At 35.0% G+C, this 17,727-nt stretch overlaps 2 long non-coding RNA genes across 12 annotated transcripts; both read left to right on the top strand.

Annotated features, from left to right (window-relative positions):
* The first annotated feature begins 5,513 nt into the window (after positions 1 to 5,513).
* Positions 5,514 to 10,121, top strand: LOC113339420. 3 transcript variants are annotated; one of them, XR_003355077.1, is made up of 10 exons: positions 5,514 to 5,798; positions 5,911 to 5,982; positions 6,232 to 6,268; positions 6,356 to 6,629; positions 6,738 to 6,911; positions 8,241 to 8,357; positions 8,449 to 8,535; positions 8,805 to 8,856; positions 9,236 to 9,290; positions 9,858 to 10,121. It is a non-coding gene; the product is annotated as an uncharacterized LOC113339420 (long non-coding RNA). The 3 variants fall into 3 exon arrangements; XR_003355078.1 differs by having other exon boundaries at positions 5,911 to 6,037; positions 8,241 to 8,353; XR_003355076.1 differs by having other exon boundaries at positions 5,911 to 6,037.
* Positions 10,122 to 12,331: 2,210 nt separating this feature from the next.
* Positions 12,332 to 16,718, top strand: LOC113339981. 9 transcript variants are annotated; one of them, XR_003355222.1, is made up of 14 exons: positions 12,332 to 12,447; positions 12,556 to 12,641; positions 12,766 to 12,789; positions 12,889 to 12,972; positions 13,107 to 13,201; positions 13,748 to 14,052; positions 14,173 to 14,294; positions 14,388 to 14,507; positions 14,777 to 14,862; positions 14,960 to 15,053; positions 15,241 to 15,296; positions 15,437 to 15,889; positions 16,002 to 16,068; positions 16,354 to 16,718. It is a non-coding gene; the product is annotated as an uncharacterized LOC113339981 (long non-coding RNA). The 9 variants fall into 9 exon arrangements; XR_003355227.1 differs by having other exon boundaries at positions 12,878 to 12,972; positions 14,791 to 14,862; XR_003355229.1 differs by having other exon boundaries at positions 12,878 to 12,972; positions 16,411 to 16,718.
* Positions 16,719 to 17,727: the final 1,009 nt, after the last annotated feature.

The raw sequence follows: 17,727 nt of genomic DNA, 5'->3' as shown, positions 1-17,727 counted from the left end.
CTTTTACTGCGGACCGAGTAATCGCCTGTGGTGCGGCTAGGGGTTTCACTGTTTTGGGCCTTCCATCTTGACACCAAGTCTTGTAAACTTTCGCCTTGTTTTCTTTTTAAGTTGAATAGTGTGTTCCTTCCTGTTTTAAGCAGATCAAGCTGTGCATGTGCGTTTATAAATGCATTCTGCAATTATGGGGAGGACGTAATATTAAACTTTTGGTAGTGCTTGTGTTTTGCTGCCTCACCTTGCTCCATCATTCTTTCAGGAGGTGGGACTCGTGGCTGGTTATTCTTTCGAAATGCTCATTTTTCGCCATGCTTTAATATTTTCTTTAATTTTCGCAAATTGGTATTCGCATTCATCATATCACATCCGACCTTGTCCTTTCCTTTTGCATTTCTCCAAAATTTTTTGTTCAGACCGCCTTTCTCTTTCTCATAGTCTTTTCTTTCTGTCCTTATTATATTGATCATTAGTCTTTCCGCCCGTTTTTCATCTTTTACATTTTGTTTCTGTTTTTCCTTCGACTTCTCTTTTCCCTCCTACTGTTTCACGTCCAGTTTGTTACATCTCTTCACATTGGTGCAATCCCCTAAGATCTCTCCTATGCCAGATGGTATATATGGGAAACCGGATTCGTCTATGGTAAGTCGACGGGACTCCCATCACCCCATGAATCCAGGGCCTCCCAATGATGGCATGGTATGGAGATTCCACATTTACCACACAAAATGTTACTACCGTCTCCAGAGTTCCTGCGGGGAGACCATGGTGATATCGCCCTTCGGTTTCTACGTGACGCTGTTGAATCCGTAGATTGTGTATGTGGAAGGGGTCAAGTCCGAGTCACTATACCACATGTGTTAGAGCACTGCTCGATCGAACTCGCAAGCGTTGCTATCTCAAGCTTGTTGTCAAGTTTAGTTTCCAAAACTATAAGTCTTGATTTCTAGTCTACTTATAGATAAGTCTCGGATTAGGATAGAAAGTGTAGTTGAGATTTAGACTTCACGGAGTTCACCGATTGAAGACGAAGAACTATCAAGGGGAGTTTGTCGAACTTCATCAACAAAAGGTATGTGGTGAACTCATCTGTCACTCAAAAGTCTATCTACTTTATCTCCTATTTGAGACAAAAGTCATATAACTATATAGACTTTTATTATGCACATTTGATATTTCGAGCTGAGTTTAACTCGCTTACATATTTCTCAAAATATGTGTTGGTAAGCTTTCGCTTTAACCAAGTTCATCTTATACTCTTGACGAAAGTCAAAAGACGATCATATGAAAATTGCCTTGTCACATCTCATTTGATGTAGACTCGAAATGTTTCGTATTGATTATGTCAATCACTTGAAAATGGCTTTGATGATAATAGTTAGTGAAAACAAATATTTTCATCCTTTAAGAATGTTTTAATGATTGAAATAGAGTTTAGAACAAATGGATTTAAGCATATTATGTGTACTTGCATATTTATGAAATCCATGTCTGCGAACCATGGTATGCATACCCGTATGCGTACTTGTTGGTTTGAGAAAGACAGGGAACCTGGTATGCAAACCGGTACATGTAATGGTGTAAGGCTCAGGTCCGCGAATTTCTTCTGAGTTTGGATATTAATTTGGTATGCGTACCATTTCGCGTATTTGCGAAACCCAAACTTGGTCCGGCTACTTAGGTACGCATACCTAAGTAGATAGTGTTCTAAAATCGGTTTGTTCAGGAACTAATACATTTATATAATAAGGAATGCAATCTTTTGCAAACCGTGGATATAATGTTAATGAATTTATTCGAGTGAATCAATTTTGCTTCAATTGTGTTCTTTTATACTTCTATGAGAATATAGCAATTGAACAACTCTATAACTAGTTTCATTTGAGTCATTTGAACTAGTTGTGGTTAAGATGAATAAAGTTGATATGAAAGTGTTCATATGGCTAACTTCGGTTAACTATTGTTGATCCAACAAGGTGTACACGTTTAGGTACGGTTACTCATATCTAAATAAAGGTACATTTCAGTTGTGTGTAACAAGCTAAGTTTCATCTAACGATTGAAAGATATTAGCTTGAGTATAATCAAGTTTTCATTTAACGGTGAATATTGAATGCTTTGTTACCATGATAACATTGATTGCAAACCCTGATTTGAAGACTATATAAAGGATAACTCTAGCAACTGGGAAACCTAATCCCCACACATTTTGTATGATACTAGTTGCGATTAGAGTCGATTCTCCTTTAACCTTAGGTTTTTCATGAAACCATGTAGGTTAACGACTTAAAGACTTCATTGGGATTCTGAAGCCAGACCACACTATCTTCTCTGTAGTTGCTTGATCTGATCTTGCATCTTCTATTGTATTGAGTACTATCTTCTTTAAGATTGGCTCGAGATTTATTCTCCGAAAGTCAAGATAAAAATTAATCACAAATATCTTCGTCTCATCGTTTGTGATTCCACAATATCTTGTTTCACTACCATACGATTAAGATTATTGTGAGGTGATTGATATTTATAGGTTGTTCTTCGGGAATATAAGTACGGTATATCAATTGGTTCCTGTTCACCTTGATTTATCAAAAAACGGAACAAAACTCATAGGTTTATCTGTGCGAGACAGATTTATCTATACAATATACTTTTCTATGTGAGACAGATTGGTTTATCAAATCTTCGACTTTGGGTCGTAGCAACTCTTAGTTGTGGGTGAGATCAACTAAGGGAATCAAGTGCGTAGAGTCCTGCTTGGATTCAGAGACGTAAGGAGAGCAACTGTACCTTGATCAGTGTTAGATTGGTTAGGGCTCAACTACATTCTAGCCCGAAGTTAACTTGTAGTAGGCTAGTGTTTGTAGCAGCTTAATACAATTGGTGTTCAAATCTGGACTAGGTCCCGGAGTTTTCTTGCATTTGCGGTTTTCTCGTTAACAAAATTTATGGTGTCTGTGTTATTTCTTTTCCGCATTATATTTTGTTATATAATAAAAATATCATAGGTTGTGCGTAATTCAATCAATTAGAGAATCCAACCTTTTGTTGTTGATTATATTGATTGACACTTGAACATTGGTCTTTGGTAACATTCAAGTTGTTTAACATAATAATCAGGCTCACGGATTTCTATCTGTTTGATTTGTTGATTACATTACGAAACAGAGATACAAATCTTGGATATATTTCAATTGTTTGAGTCTGACTGTCTAGTTTATTCTCTTGGAATTATATTGGAGTTTGTCCATACAGATTGTTAAGCGAAATATTGGGTGTGGTTGTTATACCCAGACTTTTTCAATTGGTATCAACACAGGAAAACACATTTAAGACCTCATAAGTATGTGTTTCTAGCGGTCTGACTCTATGGAAAAAAGTGTTATCTCAATAAATGCACCACCAGATCCAGGGATTTCAGAATTCTCTTCCATTACTGATTTAATAAAATATGTATAGGAAATTCTATCTAAACCACCACCAGGTTTAGAATCCCTTGAAGTGTTTTCAGGGCTTGAAAAAAAACTTGAAAGGTTATCTCTTGATGTTGAGTTATACCTCCAGAAAGAACAAGAATCTCTGACAACCTAAATCAAGTTATGATTAATAATATTCGTGTTGAGGTTGATCTTGATTTACTATTCAGTAAATACAATACTCTTCCTTTGGGTAATCAAATTAGTTGTAGCAAACTAAACGAATTACGAGAGGAGTTTAAATCTCAGTCTTCTGACTGTATCACCGCAAAGCATGAATCAGTTTAGTGGTCATTCCTTGATACATCTTCTCAAGATAATGGTACTTCCCTCTTTGGTGAGAAAGTCAGGATGTCTCTTTCTATCAAAGAGGTTTCTATGTGCAGTGCTGAATATTATTTGTAGAGACTGTGAGTTACGAGTTGTAAACGAAGAAATCAGGAACACAAATTATCTTGTGCTCTTTTTATGTTCTTTGAAAAACTTGTCAAAACAGTCCTTTGGGTTTCTCTCAATACTGGAAGTTGTAAGAGTTGTTCGAAAGAAACTCTTTCTTGGTTCCATGGTGAGCAAGACGTTGATCACCTCAACACAACTTGATTTCATTGGAAGTGCATCCTCACCAAAAAGGCCTACTATGTATACGGAGAGGGAAGCACGAGAATTGGGGCACACATGTTGCGTTAGGTATGATTTTGAATATTTGGTAAGCCTTTAGAATTCAATTGGATTCTTCTAAAAGGTATGTCTATAAACTTTGAACAAGATTTGTGTTTTTATCATTTTCTTAGAGTACTTATAATGATCCATGTACCTTTCTTATCGTTCATTTCTACCTAACTTGATTTGTATTTAAGAATTTTAAACGTTTAGGTTTTAAAATAGTAGTTCGGGATCTTTGGACTTCATGGTACACATACCTAGGGCTGTTCATGGTCGGTTTTGGTTCGGTTTCTAGCCAAACCAAAACCGAAACCAATACTATTGGTTTCTAAAAATCTAAACCAAACCAATCCATTAACCATTGGTTCGGTTTCTAAATGGTTCCAGTTGGTTTCGGTTTATCCCAGTGGTTTTTGATTAACCAATAATTATGTCAAACCAAAAAAAAAATACACAAATTTACAGATAAAAAAATCGTAGTTGCCCGATAGTATTGGTTTACACAAATATACAGACAAAAAAAAAATAATCAAGAATAGTTAAAGCTTACTCTAATTCTAGAGATCAAAAGAAGATATATAATATATCTTAATTTAGTTATTGACAAATAAAAAAGAAGGAAGACGGGAAGAAAAAAGTCGAGTAGCAGCAGCTGTAGTTGGGGGTGGAGAAGGGAGGCGGCTGAGAGAAAGAGAAAGAGGGATAGTATCATAATAAAATATTAGATTTAGGGTTTCTATTTATCCTCTAAATCAATGGGTAGAATCTAATACTTTTAAATCGACGATAGAAACTAAGTTTAAAAATTAATCGGTTCCCCAATGGTTTTTGGTTCGGTTTTCAGGTCAAACCAAAACCAAACCAGTAATGTCGGTTTTTCAACTTTTTTTACCAAACCAATCCAAATCTAAATGGTTTGGTTCGGTTTCTTTCTTATTGGTCTGGTTCGGTCGGTTTCCAACGGTTAACCGACACCATGTTCAGCCCTACACATACCAGGTATGCATACCATCATTTAAAACTAAAATCCAGAGATTTTAGTTCAGAAACCCGTTTGCATACTGCTCCAAGTCACGAAAATTCGTTTGCAAACCGATATGCACACTAATGGAATATGGGCTATCTGAGACACAATGAAACGACGCAAACTAAATTTCAAAATAACTATATTTGCAAAATGTGACTAAAGTCAAAATGTCGTAGTATTAGGACTTTTGTTGACTTATTGGTCCTTGACTAAAGTCAAGATCTCATTGTGTTAGGACTTTAGTTGACTAATACAAGGACACTTGAATGGTATCCTTTCCTTGGAAGGATAACCATACCAAACCTTATCTATCTAAAGAGAGAGAAATCTAGCATTTTTTTTCACACTCTTTCTCCTTCTCCCTCACTGGTTTCTCTTTCTCCCTCACATTCACAGATCAAGCAAAGAGACTTCATCTCGTCACCACGATCACACTACCACCACCTGTACCTTATTCTTCTTCTCATTCTTCTTTCTTTATCACCAACAGTTGAAGAATCACTGGAAACCCTAGCCGTCTCTTAAAATCTAAACAACGAATCGAAGAAGACATATCATTTTTTTGAATCTGCACCCAAATTCTTCGATCTACAAACCCTAATTTGATACTTCTAGGCTAAGATTTGGATCGGAATCATGTAATCTAGTTCCTTTTTTCAAGTTATTTTCAAGAATCTTTATTTTCCCTATTTTTTTGTCTTTGTTTTTTAGTTGAAATAATTTTATTTTTATTTTTTCATTGTGCAACAGATCAGAGTGGATGTTTTATGGACGGGAGAAGAAGAACAAGAAGAAGAAGAACAAGAAGAAGAAGAAGAAGAGGTGGGTTTGCTGGTGGTAGCGACGAAGAATACTCATCTATGGTTTACCAGGCATTGTATCTCACCAATATCATCATTTTCATCTATTTCATTTCTTTTGATTTTGTTTAGCTTTTGAAACCCTTAATCTGTGTACATTGGGTTTTCATTTAAGGCGTAAAGAGTTTATTTTATGTTTTGAGTTTATAAATCCTATGTATTCACTGTTGATTTTAACTGGGTTTGTATTTTTTTTTATCTAAACATACAGAGAAGGCTTAACCGAAGCAACTTAAAGTTTCCCAATGGTGAGAAAAACTAAAATCTTTTATTTGAGTTATATTTGTCTTTGATACTTATTTGTGTTCTTAAGGATTCTATAACTTGTCATGTAGCTCTAAAGTATCTGGTATATATCTCTCTTTCTTTATATGGGATTGTGAGTTTATACATACAGTAAGATAAATTCGACAATGCTGCAACCACATCACTCTTCAGAAGCATGGGACCACATGCAATTCAAAGATGTAGCAGTTAAAGTTACAAATGTGGAACTATACTACAAGGTGGTTCACTTTTACTCGCAAGAAAGAACCTGATCTTATTAATGATATGCTCAATGTGATTGCTCTTCGTGTGGACTATACTTGTGTTGTAGACATGCAAAAGGTTTGTATTTGTTCAGTTTTCTGATTTTGTTTCTCTTCGAAGATTGGTTTTTGTCTTGGTTATCACTGTTTTGCGCTCTTGGTAATATATATATCACTTGTGTTTCAGGCTCGTCACCTGCTCCTTGTGATACCATACATGGTTGGAGTTCAGAATAACAATGTTTCTGCTTTGATGAGGCACTGAATCAAATCTATCTTGAGGAGGAAGACTATGATAGGTTGCGCGCATCAATCGACATGCATATATGATAATTTGGATCAGATAAGCCTTGCACAAAAGGTTAAGACTTAAGATAAACTTTGTAGAGTACCTGCATTCCATCTCTTGTGGCTGAATTCTTTCTTTTTGATACTAATAATGCATGTTTTAACAATTTGAGAAACATTATCTTCTTGAAATAAGAAGACTAGATACTTATATTTATGAGAAATCAGGTAGGTGGAGGCAGTCCATTGCACTGTCAAAGAAGGACAGCCTTTACAAAGACGCCATGGAGACATGCTATTAGTTTGGTGATCCTGAGCTCTCAGAGGAGTTGCTCTTGTATTTCATTGAGCATGTAACTGATCCAAATGTACTTATATCTTTAATATACATACAAGATTTCTTGTTATATGCTGTTATTTTTTGTTTTCTTTAAAAGATCTGGTGCCTCATCTGCCCTTTGCTAATCATGTGAGGTAAATAAAGTGTGCGGTGAAATCTTTTGAATTGTGTTGAAGTACATTATGTATCCTTGTTGAAGGTGCTTTTGTAGAGAAGAGTTGCTTGCACCTGTAATAGTGTAACACATCTGTTTTCTGGTTCATCTGGATTTTTCCGTTGTTGACACGTTAAAATGGACAATATGTCGGCCATTTACTGTACGTTTTCATTATGTTAGAATGTATACCGATGCTCTATTTGATGTACATTCAAGATAAAAAGGAGCGCTTTGTATCATGCCTCTTTGTTTGTTATGATTTAATCTTGCCTGATTTTGCGTTTGAGCTTTCCTGGATTAAAAACATGATCGAGTTGCTCTTTTTGTTTACCTACACTTGGTAATCTTATGTTCTTCCTGCTGTCTATTGTTAGATAATACATATGTAACAAAAACAATATATTCTCGCATATGTGATTGGTAAGCAGATCCACATGCTGAAATAATTTTTTGTTATTTGTAGGTACCGTCTAGATTTCCTTTTTCTGATAACGCATGTATGGTTGTGAAAAGTTTTAATTTATCTGGATAGGCTAATGACCAAAATAAACAATTTGTTTAGGTAGGACCCTAGTACCAAGTCAATTATTGGGGTTCTTGATATTTATGGCTTTAGATGCAAAAATTACTGATGTTCATTTCATATGTATTGAATATTTGATTATTTTTTTTAAACTATTGGATTTATTTATATTAGTTCCTTTCTGTTCATGGAGTTTGGTTTTCTTCGCACTGTATGAAGCTCGTTATATTTTATAATTTATCGTTAAAGAGCTGGGGTATAGGTTATATAAGCTGTGAAACTTATCCAAAGTTTTTTAGTCAGTTTGTGTTTTGATTCAAATTTTACTTGTTTGGTTATTGAATTTAACATGTCTTTAGTTTTACAATTATTCCTTCAACAGGAAAGTGTACGGATTTATTGGATTTCAAGCCGTGGGAATAGGGTTGACAAGTCAGATACGGCAATGCTTGAGGATACCGTGAGGAGTGTGCAAAGGGAATGCCTTACATGGGCGTAGGTATCACTACTTGTTGCGTCATGTATCCTAGAGATGCTAAGAATGTTGTTGTTCAATGTATACTTGAAGTTTCAAATTACTTGTTTTGCAGGGTGTGGATAAGCAGGCCTAGATTTCGAAGTCAATTGCACCCGATGCAAGCTAAATGTGGTGTTTTGATTCAATGAGTGGCATGAAGGTGAGCTTAAATTTTTTTGTAAATAGTTGTTGTCACTTGAGATTGAAGCTATAAGGTTGCTGTTCAAGAAAATGAATCCATTTTGTATACCTTTTGCCACCACAAATATGGGTTCCTGCTGCTTGCAATGGACCATAATTTCTGCCAGAGCATCTAGGCTTGATTTTTGATAGAGCATCTAGGCTTGACTGTTGGTAAGGACCGTTTCTGGCCATGACCGGTATATAATTATGTCATCCTCTTAACTGCTGATTATGTTGTCTATGTAGATGGATGGTATCAATGAATCTGCACTAGATTGTCAATCCTGTTCTTTCTCAGGTAGAATTTGCTACACAGAATTTTCATTTCTTGAAGTTATTTTAACAGTACTTGGGTCCTTACTAAATCAGTTCAAAAAATTATTGGTTTGAAATGGTTAATAGTATGGAATAAATTGTTTGTCATGTAGAGCCAACAAGTAACGGCAAGATTGTCTAGGGATCCTTGGGTTTGGAAATGCTGTTTTTAACTAGTTCTATTAATCAACAGTGGGGTTACACAGGGGACACACATAGGAAATTGCCTACATTGTCGTATTGTCTTGATTGTGTTTGAAATACTTGTCTCATTGTTTTCTTATTGATGGCTCTACATCGTGAATTTGCTATCATGAGTTTCTTATATATTTTGTCTTGTGATTTTTTTTCTTTTTTTGCAGTGAATAGAACCACCCTACACTGGAATTTAGAACTGTTATATATGTCTGTGTCAAGGTAATAACTTCAGATTCCTTGGTTCTGGAATACCCACTCGATCAGATTAATTGGTAATACCTAGGAGAGTACATCATTGCCCCTTATAGTGCCACACACTACTACTGACCAAGGTAACTGAAACCTATTAGTGTACCTCATTGCCCCTTCTATAGTGTCACACACTACTACTAACCAAGGTAACAGAAAACCTAGGTCCTTTATTAAGTTAAGAATCTTTGAAAAGTTGACATTAATGTTAAAGACTACATCCTTTTCAGCTAGTGGTGTCTTACTTAGTTGTTGAAGGATTGCAGACATGTGGATTTTTAAACAAGAACAAGCTCCAGGTCTTTCTTTTACTAGTGGTGAATATTGAAAGTTGAAACTGGTGATCCATATCTTTCTACAATATCATCCTTAATTCATGATACTTCAAATCATGTTGTAGTAATGGTGCGTGAGTGATAATGTTTGTCTGATTGTCGTACATCCATACAACTCCATCCATATAGTATATTCAGTTTCTAGTGACTTTTCCACACTTGTTTATACTTCAGTGATTTTGAAACCTTTTGTTTGTTGTAGGTGTGGCGTTCATCATCTGAGAGTATCTCGTTTTGCTGGTTTGTAGTTGTCTTGATGAACCTTGGAACTTACGGTATGACTTGTCTGAATCTGTGATTTGATTACTTCTTTTCTTTTGTGATTTAGAACTTAAGTGTAAACTGACTGCAGTTATAAATTGTGTAACCAGTGCAATAACATGAATTTCTATTTGAATGGTCATTTGAATTCATAATTCAAATTTCATTTTAATGTAATTTGAGCTTGAATCAGATTTATTTCATACTACTCAGAATGACTGCGTTCAGTCAGCAAAATATGATTTTATTTTTATTATTTTTTTTAAATATAAATTTAACAACCTGGAAGTGCCGTAAATCAAATTTATTCTTAGTTAACTTTAAAGTGTCGGTCCAGAATAAGACACTGAATCTACGGCGATTTCATCGGCATCTTCAAAGTGTCTTATAACTCGCTTATACGACACTACTTAACTATCTTAAAACGGGTTTTTTCCACTAGTGGCATATTGGCCTGTAGACATCGATATTCAACAAAAACAAATTGGCCGTAACTTCTTCGTGCGAACTCGGAATGACCTCATTATTTTTGCATTCTCTTCCTCTTTGAATTCTCTTCAGAATGGAGATGTGAATTCTTGAATTTGAATGAGTTAAGATTAGTATTTGTCCCGTCTATTTTTTTTTGAGTGTTTTGCTCAGTTTTGTTGCACTTGTTCCACTTCTCTTGGACTTGGGAACTTGGATTCTTGGAGTAATACTCTTCTAAACTCATTTTTAGATTTTAGAAGAATGTTGTTGGTGAATCACAAAGAAGGAAGTTTAAGAATGAGCCGTAGTACGCATTGATATGGGATTCTTGAATGTTCACAATCATCTTATGTGAACTATGATGCATGGTCGTTAATGACTTTGTATGTTCTTCCTTGTTAAGAAAATCTTTTTATACGCCTTTGGTAGCTATTCTTGGTGTAAATTCGTGCGAAAAAGATTGAGTCTACCCTCTAAGGACAAATCATCTCATATGTGCATTACGAGTTTGTCTTGATGTCTAGGAAACTTCTTATGAGAATTTATTCTTGTGTTTTAAGAAGGATAACTAGGGTTTGGAATAGCCATTATTGTGAGTACACATAGCTATTTCCAACGATTTTCATCTTGCAATGTTTTTAGATTTATTTATTTAAATTCTAAAGTTTATTTGGAAGATGATTTTGCAGTATTAATTTTTATGGTTTTATATATTGCAATTTATTATGGGATATTTCGTTTGCGTCTGTTAACTATGATTGTCCCATATTGGTAAAAAGTTAAGTCTTTCATATGTCATTATGCAAATATTGATGGAAGATAGGATGAACTTTTCTTTACAAAGATTAAGTCTATTACATGTCTCTATGCAAATATTGATGAAAAATATAATGAATCTTTGAATATTCCACAGTATTGGTCTTTCCCTTATCCACATCTTTGTGTAAGTACTGTGTGGCTCGGTAGGTTCTCTTATGTTGAGCATTTCCGATTAAATTAATCATGAATTCTCTTGTGGTTAATTTAATTGAGTATTTTGGATACAATTTCATGTTTCATGATTATTTGTTACTGACCAAAGAAATCCTCATTTTCTTGTGAAAGTAAGGTCGCTCTTGTTGTTCTTTCGGGAATGACATTATATGGGGGAGAGTTCTTAATTGAACTTGTGCTTAATTGACTAATCTTTGTGGGGAGTGCGGCTTTGCAATATTGTAGGAGTTATCTTGTATCTTTATAAACTCCTTGATGAATGCATTTAGCTTTGGCTATATGATGGCATCTAAACAAGTTGATATGTTGGTCTCTTTTGGTCATGAAGTATCTCTATGGAAATGTCATTAGGATCCCACTAATTTTCGTACCTTTGCCAATTTTTATTGACAAAAAGGGGGAGAATTAATGTGTAGTTCACACTACAAATACATATGGTTTACGGATCATTATTTAAGGGGGAGTGGATTTTCATGTGAGATGAAGTATTGACTAAGACGGAGTGATACATGTCACCATAGTATTGTTGTAAAAGTTGTGATACAATTGAACTTTGATGCTGTGTAATAATACTATGACACTGTATAACAATGATTGAGAGCAACTGTTTTCTCATTGTTATAGCTACGGATCTTCAACAACTATGATGCTGAGTTGAACACGTTCAAAATCATTGGAATACTTGGAACTGAAGAAGATTTCGAGTAATCACAAGTGGAAAATGGGCTATCTGAGACGTAATGAAACGACACTGACTTTATATCGCAACCTTGCATTCACGAAGTTGACTACAGTCAAATTGCCGCTATGTGAGGACTTATGTTGACTTAAACAACGAAACTCCTAGCTTCGTAGTTGACTAAAGTCAGACTTTAGTTGGGTTGGCTTATACAACGACGTCCGAATAATACAGTTTCTATAATATGTATAATTATTGTACTGTTAGGATATTAAATCTTCTAATTTATGGATGGCTAGAGATGAAGCGTAGCCTTATCTATATCAGATTAGCAGAGAGAAACCATTTTCTTATCAAACCTACTTCTTCTTCTGCAGATCTACACATGGTAAATCGATTTTCTACTTTGATTTTGTTAATTGGGTTTTTCTCTATTTTTTCCCTCGTCTGTTTTCTCTTCTTCTCAGTCGCCTCTGTTGAACTTAAACAAATTTAGGGTTTTACTTGGGAAGAAGGAGAATATGAGTTACGCTGATATCTGGAATTCTCATCCTAAGATTATGGTCCTGGATATCGTATTTGGTAAGAATCAGTGACAAACCCCTAATTTCTTACTCTTTCTTATGATTTTTTTTTTTTTTGCTCTGTAATTTATTTTTATTCGATCTCTGAAATATTTTGTGTGTTTTTGTTTTGGGTGATTCAGGTCTTGGAATGGACAGTAATGCCGGTAATGATTCTAGGGTCTTGAGGTGATATGACCTATTTGATTAGCATTTTGATTCTTCTCAAAATCTATGCTAATAGATCTTATTTAGATCTTGTTTAGGTAACTACGATTGAATTCCACTGACGGTTCAGGTGATGATGGAACAGAAGAGTGGTTTGTTTCAAATGAAAGATCTGTAGTGAGGTTAATAAGTCGAATTTTATTTTTCCTCTGTTTATCTTTCTGGGTTCTAGTTTCACTTGAATTTTTGTTTTTTTTCTTCTATTGATTGTAGGATGGTGGATGGTCTAATTGTGTATAAGTTTTCTGTTCTGCAGTTTGGCCTCGTTTGTTAAGGGAATCAATCTTAAATAAGAGACCAACAGAACTGCACAATAAGTGTTAAAGAAAAATCCTGAAAGAAAGAAAAGGGGTAAATTTATCATTACATTCTGTACTTAAGTAATGGTATGGCTGATTTGTTGTTTGGTAGCATTTGTAGATTAGGCCTCACTTCAATATCCTAATGTTTTTAATATAATGCCTAGGATAAGTTGTAGACATCATTAAGGTTTTTTGTTTGATATCTGATTGGTTCAGGGTTTTGTAATTGGGTGATTGTTGGTTTCAATCAGGATTTAGTTATTTGGTTTTAGATCTTTGTGGCCACTTCTTTAGATTTGTTAGATTTCATTGGATGTCTGTCTTGGGGTATGAACTTAAACTAGTCATAAATGATTGTGCTTCGAAATCATGTTAGATACTTTCTTTTGGGTTGCCACTCTTAAACCGAATACCAACACTCTGTGCGTGTTTAGAAATCACATAAATGAAAACTTTAGGTTGCGCAATTTGAAGTCTCCGTTTTGTTACTGACCATACTAATATCTTCATTTTTGAGTATCTCTGGTTCAAGTTAATTTTAATAACGCTATATCATGACTAACACATTTCTATTGATGTTTTTTTTTCTCTCCAGTTGTTGCTATATCACCTTAGCTCATAAGTTTCAATCGGTTACCTTTATTGAAGAGATTGATAGCTTTTTTGGGTAGCTACATGTAGCTAACTGCGAAGCTGTGAAAAAACATGAAAATAGAGTTCCATGGATGAGAGAAAATGACTTAATAGCTAAAAAAGTCTGTTGCTTATGAATTGTAGCTCAGTTTGCTGCCATATAAGCAGCCATAAGCAACAATTCATCTCCATCACTATATTAGGCTAACACCAGTTCAGACTTCCTCTTACACATTCCTCCAAGCAGTTTTTGACCATGCATACCCAGTAAGTATTGGGGTTCATTCCTTTGCTTAGGCCGTTGATTGATTTCCTTCCAAAGAATCCGGAATTTTGTATGAATTTTATATTGACACTCACATGGGGTATTTTTCTTTGTTTTGGAAGGTTGCTCTGTTGGATGAGGAGAAAGTTCTTTCTATAGGAAGGCAGATTAGTGCAGTAGGTATTTCTAGCTCCAAAGATGGGGTTCCACAAATCAAATCATCACAGGACCTCCCCTGTTTCTTGTAAGAAATTCTTAAACGCGTCACATCCTGTTTGGTTAATGGATTAAACTAGTTATGTTTGAACAATTTTGTGCATCTTTTCTCTATGTTTAGGACTGAGAAGACTAAAGATCAGCTGGTGGTGGATATGGCGTTTAGTACAAAGTGTTTATTTTGGGGTGGACTTATTCTAGGGTCGCTTTCAATCGGAATACTAGGCTATGCTACCATCAGGTAAATACGTGCTTAACTAAGTATTCACATGTTTGCGAATTTAAGTGCTTTATTAGGAATTGTAAACAGAAATTCAATGAAAGACTCAAGTTCCCCTCAAATTATGTATAGATAATCATCTTCCCTTTGAATTAGATTAAGTTTCTTCCTGAAATAATAATAAATTAATCAATCTTATTTTTTTATGAAGATAAATAACTTTTTGTCTCCTTGCAATTATCACTAAGGAACCTTACCCTCACTGTGTTGTCGGATTCTTTTGGTGTTAGCTGGTGTTGAGCAGCTGTATGAATGTTGAAACATTACTTTCTTTTTCTTTTTTGCGAAAGGAAGGGTGTGCGTGTTTCCCTTACAGGTTTGTGAGCACTTAGTGCATAACTTTTGGAGGGATTTTCTAACCTCCCCTGATGTTTAGTACCTTCTTCTGATGCTTTACAGTGCAAATTTCACAGTTGGTGGTGAGACGGAAGAGCGCATGATGATGACTGGTCTACATAGTGTTTGCGATATATTCTGTGTTGGTTGTAGATCAATTGTGGGATGGAAGTATGTATCACATATGTTTCCATTCTTGTTTTTATTTCACTGGTAATAGAATGTGATCCATAACTGGTGGCAGGACTTCTTAGATAGTAACCGAAAATTATTTACAACTATGCTTTCCGTAACTATTAACATTATCATTTAATTCCCATATCCATTTTCTTTCTTAATAACTGATTGTTGTCTCCAGGTAGTTGCACAAGAGAAGAGTCAGAGATATAAAGAAGGAAAATTCATTCTTGAGAGGTAGTTGGTAGCCTCTCTCTCACCCTCTCCCTCTTCCCACATCTAAGTTCCGGTTTTAGATTTTTTATCACACTGTGGAAATCTGTTTCATATACAGCACATCCCATTAAATATGAAATGGGATTTTGCGTGTTGAGCAGGTTTCAGGTGTTGGGTCCAGAAGGGACCTTGTATTATTTCAACAACTATCCTGAAGCTAGAGGTAGCGAAGCAGATGATATGTGAAGATGTTAACAGATAACACCTTATGTAATGCTCAACCATATGATATTTGATAACTGCTGATCCCGACTGTACATTCTCTCCCAACCATGTATAAGCTCTCTCCAATTTCATGTAGATTTTCAGATGTTTGATTTTGTTCAACACCATAGTATAGGACCACCATTATAATGCTGCAACTCTTAAGCAGTAATGTCGATATCGGCTCAATTGCTGGTTCATTTCTTTTGGTTATAATGCACATGGTATATGAGACTGGTTGGTGAGTTTGAGCATATAGACTGTCTATAGAATATTCTCAACAACAAATTGATGGCAAAACATTGTTTCTCAACTGAGTGAATGAAGGCATAAATGGTGAAGTCTTGCGGGTAAAATTCTCAACTGTGTCAATAATTTTGAACTTTTTTAGGTGTTAGGTTTTGTAAAAAAAATTGGATTGAGTATTACTCTAGCGCTAAAAATGTCAAGACTTGTTTGCAGGTGCTGATGGTAAAAAAGGTGGTTGTGGGCATCAAGCGACTCCATACCCATTGGAAGGATTTTAATGGTAAGCGACTGCTTAGTTTTAATTTTGATTTCATTGGTTTGACTTGTTTCAGCACTTCAGCGTATACAGTAGAAACTCTTTAAATTAATAGCCCTGGGACCAGATAAATCTATTAATTTAGAGAGATTATTAATTTAGCGAGTTAAATTTTAGCTTGTGCAAGCCTGGTTGGGATCATCAAATGTTATTATTTTAAAGAGATAATTAATTTAACGAGTATTAATTTAAAGAGTTTCTACTGTATATCATTGTATGCTTACTTTCTCTGTTTTCCCATCATCAAAGGTGTCTGATATTGTTGTTGAAGGATTTGAACATTCATTCACCTCTTGATGCTGTCAGGGAGATGATGAATGTCGTCTCTCTCTTCTCGATGGTCTCATGAGGGTCACTGATGTCATGGTTGATGATAAGATCACTGTTGCTGCTGGATAAGGAGATGATCGGAAGGGTTGTGCATCTGCAGTTCTGCTCACAAGCAAGCTGGTGCCAAGGTCATAATGATTGAAATTGTTGTTAAAATTTTTAGGACTTGTATTACGTCTGTTTATGAAACCTTGTTTTTATGAGGACATCTCAATGTAATGGATCAGTCATTTTATTAGATGAATCAGGTTTATATGGAATTAGAATTTTAGTTGTCATTTGAATTTTAGTAATTTAATTTAAATTTAATTTGAGTTTCATTTTAGTGTAATTTGAAGATGAATCAGAAATGTTTCAGCCCAGTCAGAATGACCTCAGTAAGCTAGCCAGATGTGACATATTTTTAATATTAAAATAAATTAAATCTACAACGTTAATACAGAAGACGTCGTGCTTAGCGTCATCTTAAAAGCATCGTAATTTTTGGGCAACCTAGAAAGTGTCGTTTCAGAAAAGACACTGAATCTACGGCACTTTCAGCGACAATCTGAAAGTGTATTTTTAGTCGCTAAAACGACACTATCAGACTATCTTAAAACGGCCGTTCTCCACTAGTGAATGTTGAAGAACCAAGGAGATCAAGCATTTAGATGAGAAGCTACAAAGTTTATTTATTTTGTAATCCATATGTTTATCGATAGTTTTGTCACTAAAATTTGCAAAGGGGGAGATTGTTAGAGCACTGCTCTGTCGAATTCGAAAGTGTTGCTATCTCAAGCTTGTTGTCAAGTTTAGTTGCCAAAACTATAAGTCTTGATTTCTAGTCTACTTATAGCTAAGTTTCGTATTAGGATATAAAGTGTAGGTTAGCGTTAGACTTCACGGCGTCCATCTATTGAAGACGAAGAACTATCAAGGGAAGCTTGTGGAACTTCATCAACAAAAGGTATGTGGAGACTTGAATTCATCTATCACTCAAAAGTATATCTACTCTATCTCATATTTGAGAAAAAGTCGTATAGCTATATAGACTTCTATTATGCCTCGAAGTCATAAACGATGTTTACCTTACCAATACCTCATTCTACGCGCAATCTACATAGCAAGTACTTAAAGAAACAAATGATGGCAATAGTATATTGGACTGAAAGTCTAAATTTTATGGAATGTCATCAGATTCCATAAAAAAAGTCCAACGACCACCTACAATATTCCCAACATTCTTTCCCTAAAATCCTGGAACAAAATATAATAGCTTTTGAAAGTAATTTAAAAGAATAGTAAACATTCATG

The sequence above is a fragment of the Papaver somniferum genome, unplaced genomic scaffold (assembly GCF_003573695.1).
Source record: "Papaver somniferum cultivar HN1 unplaced genomic scaffold, ASM357369v1 unplaced-scaffold_21, whole genome shotgun sequence".
NCBI lineage: Eukaryota > Viridiplantae > Streptophyta > Magnoliopsida > Ranunculales > Papaveraceae > Papaver > Papaver somniferum.
Note: the sequence above shows the minus strand (reverse complement) of the source record. Positions and strands in the feature narration are given on the sequence as shown.